The sequence below is a fragment of the Pecten maximus genome, chromosome 19 (genome assembly GCF_902652985.1).
Source record: "Pecten maximus chromosome 19, xPecMax1.1, whole genome shotgun sequence".
NCBI classification, from domain to species: domain Eukaryota; kingdom Metazoa; phylum Mollusca; class Bivalvia; order Pectinida; family Pectinidae; genus Pecten; species Pecten maximus.
Window position 1 is genome coordinate 2,471,574 of NC_047033.1, and position 14,539 is coordinate 2,486,112.

A 14,539-nucleotide genomic window follows, 5' to 3' on the forward strand; every position below is an offset into this window, starting at 1 on the left:
CTGCTCCCTTACGGACTGTGCCTCAATCCGGAGTTCCTGTGCCCTTGGGGTGACTCCGCGCCGGGGCATCCTCTGTCCTCCCGGACTGATGAATCTTACGTTGACCTGGGTAGTGCCCGGCTGATGATACCCGAACATCGTCATGGCCTCCGCCTAGGGTTTTCCTATGTTTCCCGACCAGGTGTCTCCGTATCTGGTTTCTTCTGGTGTTCTTGAATGAACACAGAGGACACTGGAACTTATCCGTGAACTCCAAATGGGTCAATGCCCAGTGCCTGGCCAGTAGATTATACCGGGGGTACATCCTGTCCCCACAGGCTGCTACAGGACAAACCATCCCATCAGGGTTCCAAACTGGTCGGTCCTCCAGGTCCCCATCTAGTATCGCCAAATCCTCCTCTTCTACCTCAAGGTCTAAATATTCTGACATCACTGTGGTTCTAAAACATGCACAAATTCAGAGTCAGCATGACCATGATGCTTTCTTTCTTTTTCTTTTTTTTTTTTTAATTTACATTTTAAACCTATATGGCCAGCATTGTAAAATGCTTTCACCAGAAGGTGACAAAACTAAAACAATTCTGACACCTAATTTATTTCCCTTCTTTTTAAGGACTGAATTTTTGTGGGGGTACTATTCTTCTACCCGTCCTGGTGAACCGTGGAGTTATCTCCCCTGGACTGTTGTCTGTAGCTGGTGGCTGAGATTCCCCATCAGAGCACATCTCTGAGGAACTGTCACTGATATCAGAGTCTAACCCCACCCATGGATCTGGAGTATGAATACCCCGATATTGTTTAAGATGATCTGCATGGACGACTATAGGATTTGCCTGAGGACTTTTCTTTATTTCATAGTTAACATCTGATAACCTCCTAACCACTTGGTAAGGTCCTGTCCATCCCTGCCCTAATTTGTTACTGATAGCTGGGGGGTACCATCTCCAGACAAAACTGTCTACCGAGAATTCCCTCTCCTTTACATCCCTATCATAGTAGAATTTCTGTCGCCTAGCGGCCTCACCCAGTTTCCCAAACACAAACTTATGAGCAGACCTCATTGTTTCCTGTACCCAGTATACATACTGAACTGTACATATCCCTCGAGACCCTGGGGGTAGGCCAACCATCATATCTAAGGGACACGATGTTTCCCGCCCTAGCATGACTAAATTAGGGGTACACTCTGTACTGCTATTCCTGCTGGACCTATAAGCCATCATAACATAGGGTAAATGGTCATCCCAATCATCCATCTGTGTATTCACAAAGGAGGAAAGCATCTGTATTAATGTGCGATTAAATCGCTCCACCTGCCCATCTGATTCAGGTCTATAAGGAGTTGTTCTAGTTTTCTTCACACCCAACTTTGAACAAATAGTTTGAAATAATTCTGATTCAAATTCTCTCCCTTGATCTGAATGGATATAGCGAGGGGTCCCAAACCGACAAATAAACTCAGTGACCAATTTGTCTGCTACTGTTAAGGCTGTGTGGTTTGGCACTGCATAGGCTTCTGTCCATTTTGAAAAGTAGTCACTTACAACTATGATATAGTTGTTGCCATTTGCTGTTGTGGGTAACCCGCCCATGATATCTATAGCAATTCTGTCTAAGGGACCTGATACTGCCTTTGGTGGGTGTAAAGGGGTTCTACCTGCATGGGGATTTGATTTTCTCCTAGCACACATATCACACGCCCTACACCAGTTTTCAATGTCCCCTGTAAGTCCTGGCCAGTAAAATCTTCTCTGTACTGCATCTAGGGTCTTATCCCTCCCTAAGTGACCAGATGTAATTGAATTATGAAGGTGTTGTAAAATTTCATCTCTTACACAGGCTGGGGCTATAATTTGTTTATTTCCTTTCCCGGGATGTGCGGAGGGTTTAATTCTGTACAAAATATCATCTTCTCCAATATGAAGGAGTTCCCACATATGATAAAGGGGGGAGACAACTTCTGGGGGAAATGCTGGTACCTCAGATTTATGTAGTTTTTGAGAATTCTTAGTCTTAAGTTTTAGGAATGGACCTATCACAGGATCTTCCATTTGCCACTCTACAAGTTGTGTTTTTCCCCATGTTTGTAACCAAGAGTTAAGTGAATCCTCATCAGTCTCATCAAAGACTTGGTGAACTGTGCCCTCTTCAGACTTGCTCAAGTCTTGGTGAGGATTCTGATCTTGAGGATAGCAGGATGGGCATGTTTCACGTTTGCACTTGTGACTTGTAACACGAGATAAACTATCTGCATTCATATGCTGACTACCAGGTCTATGTTCTATTTTCATATCAAACATATCCAGAACACTTAGCCTGCGGGCTAACATCCCGTCAACGTCTTTGAAATATTAAGCCACACTAATGAGGCATGGTCATTTCGTACCAAGAAAGCTCTCCCCTAGAGAAAGTGTTTCAAAAAACTTAACAAATGTCACAACTGCCAGTAATTCCCTGTATGTTGCACAATAATTCTGCTGAGAACGGCTCAGAGTTCTGCTAGCATAGGCTATGACTACTTCCTAGCCATCCTGAACTTGGGAGAGAACAGCCCCTTACCCAGTCAGACTTGCATCTGTGTCTAGAATGATAGGGTCTGTATTTGTGGAGTAGCTCAATACTGGGGCACTGGTAAGCAGCTCTTTTAGCTTGGACATGATTTCTCACATTCAGAACCCCAAGAAGAATGCTTGTTTTTCATAGTTAACTTTGTCAATGGCGATGCAACCGAGGAAAAGTCAGGGATGAACCTACGGTAGTAACCTGCTATACCGAGGAAACTTCTGACCTCACTTATATTGCTAAGTACAGGCCATTCACATACAGCTTTGATCTTGTTTGGGTCGCAGGTTATTCCCGAATCTGAGACAACATAGAAAATAGAATAGTGAACACGTTTTAGGTTTAAGCTTCAGATTGGCATTTCTGAGACAATGGAATACTTATTTCAGATTGTTCATAGCTATCTCAATTATACTACTCAAAACTAGCACGCCATCTAAATAACAAAGACATTTGGTCCAGTCAAGTTGACCTAGTGGGAGATGCATCAATCTGAAAAATGTAGCTGGGGCATTGCACAGACCAAATGGCATAACGTTACACTCAAATAACCCTTTATGTGCATTGAATGCTGCTTTCTCCCGATTTTTATCTGCCATTTTAACCACTAGCAAGGTCAAGGGTAGAGAAGAACTGTCCCTCTGTTAAGGTGTACATCGTCTATTCTGGGGAGCGGGTAAGCATCTTTCTTTGTGATCTAATCTAACTGTCTATAGTCAATACAAAATCTTACTGACCCATATTTCTTTTATTTATCTAGCACAACAGGGCAGCCCAAGGGCTAGAGTTAAGTTGAATGATATTGTCCCTTAACATTTTGTCTATTTCTATCTCAACAGTTTCCTTTTGAGCAGATGATACTGCCTGTATCTATCTTGTGCTCAACGACCTAACTTCTTGTTCTTGGAGCCTCTGTGCTGTGTCTGGCTCACATTCTATATGGTGTATTATACCAACAGAGTTTATTTTCCCACTACAGTATTCTCACTCAGACTGACCCCTTTTCGACCAAGATTGAGTACATGAGACGGTTATCTCATGGTTTATAGGGTCTACTAGAGTTCTAGACATCAACAAACCCTGGTTGATTACATAAGATGTTGGCTCTACAAGTCCCTGTGTTTTCCCTCAGCCCTGATCCCAGCAGGACTCCAACTATATACGCATTAAGGAAAAATTCGAAATTAGGAGGTATTCTACCAGAATCACTAGCCCCTATGCGAGCACAACCAGTGTATCCATTAGTGACTAAATCCACTTTCTGTCCTGCTAGCTTTATAATTGTTTCTAAGAAATTTATCTCCCCATCGTGTTTTGTAAAGAAGTCTATACCTAGTATGCCATTTAGAAGTAGCTTCTTGCTCATAAACCAAGCGATCTATCTTGATCTTGAATATTGTTTTTGTTTTGTTTTTGCTTTTCCCTTCACCTGTAGTTCATTCCCAGTTGCTAAAAACGACATTACACTAACAGGATTTAATTTTTGATGCCTGTTTTCAGTGAGTGAGAAATACTACTCGTCAGTATATATGGCAACTGAAGACCCAGAGACTATCAAATGTCTGAAGTTCGTTCCCAAGACAGAAACCATCTAGGAAAAGACGACCAGAAACTATGGAGTTTATGCTGATTTTAGTTCTTAATCTGTTTCCTGCGAACAATTCCTCTTAAAGTGTCCCATTTGCCCACACTGATAACACCCTTTGTATCTGTTATTCCCTTTCCTTATTCCTGCCAATAGCTTTCCTACATTTCAAAATTATTAAGCAACAGAGATGCCTAATCTCTTTCATAATCCTGAGATGTCTAGGCCTCTGTGGCTCTACATGCATGTGCTTGCTCTGTCTCTACACATGGCGTAGATTTACGAATTGACTTGCTCCCTCTTAAATGCTTTAAACTATGTTGCTTCTGTAATTGCAGCCTCTAGTGAAGTTGGATATTTAAATTGGACATGCCTTTCTTAATTCAAAGCTACCATGTCCCATTGTAAATTGATCGATTTCATTGGTTTCATTGGCACCAACACCCAAATTGGGGAAAGCTAAACTAGCTAATGGACGGAGTTCCTGCCCATAGTCAACCAGGGTCTCTGTATCTCGCCGATTTCTACATTTGAACTGACATCTCCCTCAAAAAGGATCTCACATGAACATAATCCCTTGTCTGTCCCAATGTCAAATCAGATAATATTCTTTAGGCTGGACCCCGTAAAGACATGACTAGCTGCAAAGCCTTTTTCTAATCAGTCCAAATATTCCGCTCGGCCACTGGGGTTCTTTTGTTTTCTATACCCTGAGCTCATGGGTGGTCTATTTGAATCTGTACCTACTATGTTTGAGAAATTTAAGCTGGGAAATGATGGCCCACAGCAAGAGAAATGCTCGTGGGTGCCATAAAGGTAAGGGTTACTAGTTCTAAAATGCCCTTCATGTTCCCTACATGACTCAATATCTGCTGTGTGTGAGTAAGAATGGTTTTGAGATGGACCGCCAATAGCTGAGAAAGAATTGTTTGGAGATGGCCCGTCAACAGCTGAGTATAAATTGCTTTGAGACGCCCCCAACCGCTGAGTACGCTACTTGCACACACGTGCTGGTCAGACAATTGTCTAGCGTCTGGCGTACAAGCATTGTACCGATTATATTGATGTTCAAAACCCACACCCTGTCGAATTGGCGATTTTGTGCGCCTTACAGGTTTATTCACCTCGGGGGCGAATTTGAAATTTCAGTTGGTTTAACAGGACCTCCCACTGTTCCATGTGCAGAAACCCTACCATCACGACTAACGTTAGCAGGCTCCTCATGTTCGATAACTACTCTTACGTCTCGACCACACTGACCTGTAGCCATTGCAATATCAACATGTGAGGCGAACAAAAGATCAAAAACATATTACACGGATCCTGGTCACGACACCAATGTAAATATTCTGGCGTCAGACACCGGCGTGTCCTCGTATAGTGATTTAAGTTCGTCAACTCTGTGGTTCTGTCTCGACTTTTATGGCTGGCTACAAATCAGTGGAATGATAATACAGCTGATAAAGTTCAATATTTTATTATATTCAGAATGTAGTAGTGATGAGAAGGTGAAAACATGATGACTGAATATATACACAATGCTAACGTAACTCAACCGAGCGTCCGGCCTATATCCCTTATCAAAAATACCCACCATGAATATCCTTTCGTGGTTCATTAGGAATGTTATTCTGTATTTATATCTATAACAACAGTAACTAAGAATACCACATTATAGGAAACCACATTTGGATAATAATTATATATGTGGTGCAGTTTATACTGATTATGCATAGATATATGATATTTGCATCATACAGCCATTTCATGATACAGTTTTAATTGTCATCAATCAAAATGGTGTAATATACTAAATGTATTCCACATATATATATATTTTCAAACTAAATATTCAGTAACTGATATAGTACTATTAAAATTTATGCTAAAATTAATACAGTCATTTATTACATTCCATTAGCATTTAAGACGTCATTAGGGCATTCAGGTAAACAAAAAGCAGGTGAGAAATTTCAATATTTCCCGAATCACATCATGTTTAGTAACTTATGTGACTATGTTTAATTATATCAAAAGGTAAAGACCGACATGCTTAACATGATTGTCAACAGTTTCGAATAGAAGTTTAATACAATATATTGTTATGGAACCTGTTTCTTATATTAAAATAGGTTTTTGGCTAATTTTAAGCTAAATAACGTGTATGTTTCTATAGGTATTGTGTAATTGAATGTCCGTGTTAAACTCTCCCTATGCAATCAGACTCTTATCAAAACGAAAAGCAAACCTCCGAGAAGTGGTGTTTATTCAATATGCTAATAGTTTATTTGAACATTTTGACAACAAACCTAGCAAAAACGTCCTCGACCAGAAATTAAGGTTTAGTCGTTTGTCGATTTCAACTGGGCCTTCGATCAAAATTTGTTTAATCTTGCTAAAATATAAGATACTGACATAAGTCACAACATTGCAGATTTAAGCTCATAATATAGAGAATCTCTGTATGTCCTAAGTCACATTCTATGCCGTTCAGAATGTTAAGATAATGATAATGGTGTCCCAAAACGTGTCTTTATCCCTTTTAACTACATACCGAACGTGTGTTAAAGGCCGGGGACGGGGTATAAAAGGGAGACAACTTGGGAAAATGGAGGGTTATACAAATTTTTGGCAGCCTTCACTTCAGAGAGAGAATTTCCTCAAAATCATGTTTAACAAAAACTTATCTGACATAGATTTTGTTATGATAATATATTTTTTTTTGAGGAATCTGAATATGTATTCCATGTTATGCAAGAAAATCTAATTTGTTTGTTTTCTGATTAAATTTGTTTTTCTGATTCAATTTGCAAACTGTCAATCAAATTTGAATTTGCCAGTTTGCCTACCGGATGTTATTACCGGAAGTTGTGTTGTTGCTAAGGCCCTAGCTACGCATGCTGAGTAAACACATTTTCCTACCTTATCAACATTTTGGCGGCAAGGTCCAGAAATAAGATCCCATATGCACACATACAGGAATTTACATTAATCCAATTAGCAGAGTCATATATAACAAGACATGGCACTTCCCTTTTACACAAGTAAAAGATAACTTACTCCCAACAATGACCCAAATATTCCATATCATCAGGATTTAGAAACCAGAATATGACCAGTTTGATAACACAATCTGGCATTAAATCCCACCTATGCCACACAGGTTCCCCTTCCCTTGCATTAATCCCCAATGCCTGCCTCTTCTTTTCCTGATATCGGGGATCTCCCCAGGCTCCTCTGTGATATCACATTGTCCAAAATCGTTTGTAAATTTCTTTCCTGCGAACATTATTTTTCTTGTGTTTTGGATTTGCTGTTAATTCCCACCATTGTTGTTTGTTTTTCTCATTTGTAATACAAGGTCTACATAAACAATACCGACATTCATCCAACTCGTCATCCTGGGGAATAGAAAACCTGAACTTTCTATACTATTACTTATAAATTATCACTGTGCTGTCCTGATTAATTTCTTCTGAGTATTCCCAATTTTGCTCTTGAAACAGTTGCCTTATAGCATTTCTTTGGTCCACATTCACAACCAAGGTAAGTGTATGTGTGTCCTTCGTGGCCATGCTGGCTAAAATCAGATGATGGGTGGGGGTATGTGGTGTTGGGTAGGGGGGGGGGGGGGGGGGGGGGGGGGGTAAGAGAGTAACATGAACCTGTGGGAGAGTCATATTGCCCTCTGGGCAGATAGTGAAATTGCGCAATTTATCAAGATTCCATTGACTAGAAGGGGCAATGCATGGGGAAATAAAACAAAATTAATATCATTTAAGGCCTTTGATTTTAAAATTTATTTTAAAGATATATTATTATAAGGCTTAGAAAATGTTTCAGTTTCACATTACATGTTTTCTAATAGTATCATGACAAATGAAATACTATTAAAATGCAACCCCAACAGATCCTCATGTGGTCAAGAGAATGTTAGATGATGGAATGCTGAAGAAAATTCCTGGGGAATACCAATTTACTTATGCATCATATTATACTCCATAGTCATTGTAGCATTGGACATACAAATAAAAGTGTTAGAATGGAAAGAGGAAGAAAAAAGCCCCCAAATTTCAGGATAGAAATACCTGGGGATGAAAATGTGAAGATCAGAATTTTAACCTCAATTTCTCACCCACGTGTACCCAATGCATGGAGATCATCTAGGGGAAAAAAAGTATATACAGAACCAGTGTATCACTATAGAACTAACATTTGGAGACGGTTTGTGGGTGCATTGTTCAACTATTAACTTTATACTAACTAGCCAAGTGATATATGTATTAGTGTATATACATATAATTGAGAACATAATTGACAAATCAATACGCATAAAAGTGACTTCAGAGTTATTTGTATAGTGATATTTGGATTTGTTTACATCTCGGCTCTAGACCATGTGGTGGGTGAGTAACAGCCTAGCAACCCAGGCTACAGATAAGCCCCGCCTCCCTCCTCCCCCTCTTTAATTGCTGTCCGGTGGGATATTAAACTAGGTCGTTCTTGGCCTTTAATGTGTAGGATGTCGTCTCGGATGATAACGTCATGCCAGGTGAGACAAGACGTTTCTCCATATTAAAAAATATATGAAAAATACATATTGTAAATCAACAAAGATGCGGAAAAAAGGAAATAAGTTTTCAAATATAATAACGTTTTTGTGTTTAATTAATCAACCTTTTTGGTCAAGTGTTCCTTCAACCCCTTAACTCCCAGGATTTTTTAATGGAACTGAAAAAAATCCGACATTTTGGTTCATCATGATTTTTCACCCTTTTGCGTCAACAGTTTTGGTAAACAACCCATATATATTTAGAAACTTGAGAATATAACCTTTTCAAATTTAGTAACAAAAGTGGTGTTTTTGCATTATTGACGTTACCATGGTAATCAAAATGTATGATTTTATGAAAAAAATTACTTATTTCTTATGTTTATACATTTTATATCAGACTCTTCAGGAAGGAGGATAAACACAAATAAAAGTAGTATTTTCTTTTTATTTGCAGTTGTTGTCATAGTTACTGAATGAAATTAAAAGCAGTGATTATTGTTAAAAAGTTTTTATTTCCATTTGATCTGCCTAGACTTCATTGTAAGAAATTTGATTTTGTATTACAGGTATAATGGTTTAGTCAGCAGTCTATCTATATAGTGAATCTTGTAAAGAGGACCTATCCAGGTTTTATGGCAAATTTCTAATTTTTTTTATTTAAAACGTTACCATAGCAACCAGAAGTGAAAATACGTAAAAATGCGATATTTTACTTGGGAAAAACATGCGCATGTGCTCCCATCTGAATAAAAATGTAAAATATAAAACAGTTTGCAGCTTTTGCTGTATATGATTATAAATTATAAATCATATTCATAAGTAGGTTGTTGTTTTCATGGTTTTAACATTAATAATCAATCTTTCGGAAGTTATATTCAGTTATATTTATTCCTTTCCTATTTTATGGTTTTAGTCAACAGCTAACATGTGCCTCCAAATAATGATATTGAAGCTGATTTTATCAATGTGAATTTTACCATTATGTACACTGCAGAAAATGTAGAATTGCAATTCCTCTCTTCAACATGTAGAATCTATGTACATTCTGTATCCATTTTTGGTTGCCATGGGTACCAATTTAGTAGCTAGGTGACCATTTTGATGTTTCAGGTCTTCTTCACTTGTTGTATTTGTTTTAGTTTCTCAATACTTATCGTAATTAGCCATTTGATCACAGATATAGGATGATTAACAAAAAGGTCATAATAACTAGCATCTGGTACTACTATTATACTAAAAACAGATTTACTGATAAAAATTAAAATTATTGAAGGCATGCAAATCAAATGGTTATAACCATCTTTGCTCATCATTCTGTGTGTGTATGTCTTCCTGGTTGAGAAATCCTAGACTCAATTCATAGACAATAGACATGAAGTAATATAGACAAGTGAAGAAAGTCCAAGTTCCCCAAAGGAACATAGTTATTGATGAAATATTTCAGTTTGAATAATCCAGTTTGGCAGACAAACAAGTTGATTGATATAAACACTTGAACTTGGTTGGTTACATGTTTATTATGGATTATAAAGAATTCTGAACTATATTTATTACATGGCCAGGCAAGCCATATTTGGTATAAATGATATATTGATGTTATTATGTACCATGTTTTTGAAAATAATAATTTACTTAAGATCAAAATTACATGATTCAACTTGGAAGCAGTTGAAAAACAACACCAACACAAATATTAAGTTATGTAAGTTTAATCAAAGACATAGAACAGTGGGAGATGGTAGCTAAGGGAAACTATGCCTAAATCTGCTGTCTCTGGTGGCAGGGGATGGCATTTATCCTCTAGTATTGGTCACACCACAAATATCCACATAAATAAAGTCCTAAAGCTGATGTACCTGAAATTTGAAATGGGAGAAAATCAATATCATAAGCATCCAGATACATGTATATACACTAATAAAATATCTTATTTGCAAGGCATTACAGATTTATTCTAAAGAATATGGTAATATGTAATGCTCACTTCAAAATTTCAAATGAAATAGTCAATAATGAAGTATAGGAAATGAGCTCACATACATATTGAAAAGCAGAAAATAATGATCAATTTAAACAAAACCAAATATCCTCAGAAGCTATAAGATAATAAACATTTTAATTGTAGTGAATTTGTAATTAGATAAATCTATTAGTTTACCTTTGATGTCATATATTAGGCAGAATCATCCATAAGCCAATGTTCACATTAAATTTTGTACACCAAGCTTGCTAGTAAAATTGAGACAGCTCCAGACCTTACAAGTAAGGGAATACCTGAAACACAAAGTAAACTTTATTCAAATGTTGTTGATTGCTTGTTTCACATGGTCCTGTTTAAAAAATACAAAAAAAAACAACAAAAAAACTTGAGATATCATTAATGTGGAGTACATGTATTTTAAAACGCCTTGAAATGAACTTTTAGAAAGTTAAACAAACATGCCCATTCCACCAACCAAATCTGCATTTCAAATACTCATAACATTGTTTTGAAAATCCAAATAGGCACACCAATGAGTTTCTTCTTGTCCTATTGCCAGACATTAGACATTTTGATGGTAATATCATTCTCTCTATCTAAGTGTCTTATGTTTGGCGTTTAGGTCAGAGGAAACTTGGGTTACTCTCAAACAGAGAAATACACGTTATAACCCTGCTTCAGTGTCCCACTCCTCACTAATAATAACTGTGAAAACTTGTAATTACTTATTTTTTCTGTCTTGTGTGCATCCTTAGAGGATTAATCATAATAATTAAAGCATAAAATGATAATTACTAGCTAACCAGCATTATATCTGCCAACACAAGTATCTGTCTATCTTTGATTTATTCAAATTATTTGCTTTCAACAATGTTCCCAGCCTTTATTGGCATAGAATACTTACTGAAACATGTACAACTACACATATCTCTACACCTGTATACATGTATACATGTATCAGTCTATTTCACATAAAAAAAAGTCTGACACAACATATAATGCTTGAATTCGGACAAAAGCTTGGGTGTGTCACATGTTGATCCTCATCCATTTGTAGTAAGCACAGTAACAATATAAACACTTTATATATATGGGGGTAGGGATATGAGCCCTAACATGAATATATATATATAAGAATATTATTCCAACCTATATCAGCACACCATGACCCAAACATTGTAGAATTCATAACCAGCTAAACTCAAGAACAGCTATTTGGTATTTTCAGTAATCCTCTATCACCTCTTTTATCAACCATACCATGTGACTTTTTTCTGAATTTATATACCACTGTTGCAAAACTGAAATTCTATGAATAGGTTTCACTTTTTAATCTCTCATGTATTTTTCATTATGTAAAATGCAATTAAAGCAAATTCATCCAATTTTAGTTGATACATGCATGTACAGAAATTTGGCAAAAACATCAAGAACGTTTTACTATTTGTACATACAAACATACTTAAAATACTGATGTAAAGTAAAAATTAGAAATTAAATTCATAGAGATAAATATTGATAATTCTGATACAAAATACTGTAATGATGAAATTTATTGTAACATCCCCCCCCCCCCCCCCCCCCCCCCACCCCACACACACACCCAACAAACAAAGAAAAAAGAAGAAGAAAATAAAATAAAAGATAAATGAAACAAGAACTAAATCGTTGTTTTTAATGTGAATATTGTTTTAACTGGTCATATTTCATTTGGAGCCAATATACAAATGTAGGCCTATCTTGTAACACAATAAATGAAATTAAAGCAATATTACATGCAGATACTCATGTAAACATATGACATGCATATATATTTGTAAAAAATACATATAAGATATTGCTTGTACTTTTTGTATTCTCCTGTCTATAGAACTTCACTTTATGTACTTACCTTACCTACGTTATGTTCTAGGCCTATCTGAACATGATTGTTTGTCTGTTTGTGTCCATATACAGGGTACGTCCGCAGCTCTTCATAATGTCCAGTGTCACCTCACAGTTTGTTAGTTGATTTGACAGTGCATGGTCACTGCATATTGTTTTGGTGACGACTTGTATCGGTAATATGTTCGGTCCGCGAAAACAATCGGCACCAGGCACATGTCTATCCCACCATTTAGATACCGAAAGTGATCATCTAGGAAATACCCGATTACTATAAATAGATTTTGCTGTCGTCGGCTTTATTTTTATTTATTCATTTTTTATTATTATTTGTATTCAAAATATGTGCTATCACAAAAGTGCCACAAAAGTGATGTTTCCTGATGAAACCAAGACCATTTATTGCGTTATGAAAACAACAGAAACTAAAAAGTTGTCGATCGTATTCGCGCAGGTGCTTGCGTTATCGACTCGCTCTTGCACGACGTCAAGTTATACCTCGGTGTTTCGTCAAAATAATACGGATTTATGGAAACTTTTAATCATTTATTTGGTACGTTATGACTGATAGAATTGTGTATTTTGGTCAGTTTTTTCTTGGCTTCAAATGTATATGTAATGATTACTATTTTTATGCAAAAGATCATTAAAATTTGTCGATTTGTGCTGCGTACGGTATAGAACCATACATCACATGTACTTTATTGACAAAAAACATCACTTTTTGGAGGATTCATGTAAAATAGTGGAATATACATAATATTGAGAGTATTGACTACCACTATTGTGAATTACAGGCATTATTTCTCGCTATATTTTAAGTAATGTGAGATACAAAATCGAATCCGCGCTTGCACGATTACGCCGGCTGAAACACGACGTCAACAATTCAAAATAGTCGAAAAAAAAGTTGGCTTGTTTTTTCAACTCATAAAATGTATCAGAAAAAATTGTCAAATGAAAATTTACTAAGAACAAATGTGGTTGGATATTTTCTCCAGTTTTACTAGGTATATTCGGTATCTCAATAGGTAAACAAATAAGGGAGATACGACCATTTCCCTAACACCGACGTGCTATTGGCGTAGTTTGGCGTAGTTGGGAGTTAAGGGGTTAACATACAAGCCTGAATCACCTGGAAAGTAATACATGTGCAAGAGGCCAGTTAAACCATAAAAATAATGTTTGGTTGTCAACTCAGGCCTGTCAACATTATAGGGCGTAGTGTCCACGGAAATGTGTTAGTTGTCAAATAACCTTTCAGACAAGAGTTTGTCTTTGATCGTGTAATGGAAAGGACGCACCGAAGAGCATTCTGGGGAAACTTATCTATAATATATTTTTGTTATGCAAGCATTTTACAAAATAAAACAAGAATGAAAGTGTTTTAAACATGCTTATTTTAAAATATACTTTCTCTAACATATGATCATTCTAGAGCGGGAAAGCATATATTATGATAACGGAAACAATAATGCATTTATGTAGTATACCATATGCCTCGGTAGCGCAGTAGGTAGCGCGTCAGTCTCATAATCATAGACAGAGCGATCTGAAGGTCGTGAGTTCGATCCTCACCCGGGGCATTTGTTTTTTAAAAGCTATAATTGGAATAATCGTATATGATAGTGTTTTATATTATCAGGATATGAACATTGTAGAAACATTTCTCATTCTTTTCCTAAAATTAAAATTTAACCTTATACATTTTAAGCTGTTTTTTTTTCAAACTTAATCCCAAATGTTTTTTGTAGTGTTTTACCTTGATGATATGTGCTAGGAATTGATTGGCTTATATTGTTTAGACGATGACGTAATGTTGATCCTTGTGACGTCACACTGACGTCACTACCACATTTAGGTACCCATGAATAACGTCTATGAAGTGGAACACACTTACCCCCGAACACACTAGGGTTAATTCGTCAATATTTACATAGTTTTCGTATAAAGTTTAAATATACTTCATTAC

At 36.7% G+C, this 14,539-nt stretch overlaps 1 long non-coding RNA gene and 1 other non-coding gene across 4 annotated transcripts; one reads left to right on the forward strand and one right to left on the reverse strand.

The window, feature by feature from the left end:
• Positions 1 to 10,395: 10,395 nt before the first annotated feature.
• On the reverse strand, positions 10,396 to 12,821 carry LOC117317669. 3 transcript variants are annotated; one of them, XR_004530224.1, is made up of 3 exons: positions 12,584 to 12,821; positions 10,861 to 10,976; positions 10,396 to 10,558 (listed from the first exon to the last, which is right to left on the reverse strand). It is a non-coding gene; the product is annotated as an uncharacterized LOC117317669 (long non-coding RNA). The 3 variants fall into 3 exon arrangements; XR_004530223.1 differs by having other exon boundaries at positions 12,580 to 12,821; XR_004530222.1 differs by having other exon boundaries at positions 12,575 to 12,821.
• Positions 12,822 to 14,065: 1,244 nt separating this feature from the next.
• On the forward strand, positions 14,066 to 14,153 carry Trnam-cau. The gene is given in 2 exon segments: positions 14,066 to 14,102; positions 14,118 to 14,153. It is a non-coding gene; the product is annotated as a tRNA-Met (tRNA).
• The last annotated feature ends 386 nt before the right edge of the window (positions 14,154 to 14,539 follow it).